We start from the raw sequence: 515 nt of genomic DNA on the forward strand, positions 1-515 counted from the left end.
TTCCAGTTTTTCTGCTCTGTTTTTTCCCCATCTTTGCAGTTTTATCTACTTTTGGGCTTTGATGATGGTGATGTACAGATGGGTTTTTGGTGTGGATGTCCTTTCTGTTTGAAAAATATGGAACGCTTCACGAATTTGCGTGTCATCCTTGCGCAGGGGCCATGCTAATCTTCTCTGTATCGTTCCAATTTTAGTATATGTGCTGCCGAAGCGAGCACTAAATTATCATTTCAATCCCACTGCTTATTATTGATCTGTTCAGGATATCTAATTATTTCTGATTTGAGCTACAAGGATTGTATCTTTCCAGGAATTTGTCTATCTTTTCTAGGTTTTCTAGTTTATACATATAAAAGTGATCATAATAGCCTTGAATGATCTTTTGTATCTGTATGGTGTCAGTTGCAATATCTCCAATTTCGTTTCTAATAGAGCTTATTTGGATTTTCTCTCTTCTTTTCTTGGTTAATCTTGCTAATGGTCTATTTTATTGATAGACCAATATTTTCAAAGAA

The 515-nt window shown here is 35.0% G+C and overlaps 1 non-coding gene across 1 annotated transcript; it reads right to left on the reverse strand.

Annotated features, from left to right (window-relative positions):
- Positions 1 to 111: 111 nt before the first annotated feature.
- Positions 112 to 218, reverse strand: LOC116473911 (U6 spliceosomal RNA). Its single transcript, XR_004249474.1, has one exon. It is a non-coding gene; the product is annotated as a U6 spliceosomal RNA (small nuclear RNA).
- Between the last annotated feature and the right edge of the window lie 297 nt (positions 219 to 515).

This window comes from Hylobates moloch, unplaced genomic scaffold (assembly GCF_009828535.3).
Source record: "Hylobates moloch isolate HMO894 unplaced genomic scaffold, HMol_V3 SCAFFOLD_8, whole genome shotgun sequence".
Taxonomy (NCBI): domain Eukaryota; kingdom Metazoa; phylum Chordata; class Mammalia; order Primates; family Hylobatidae; genus Hylobates; species Hylobates moloch.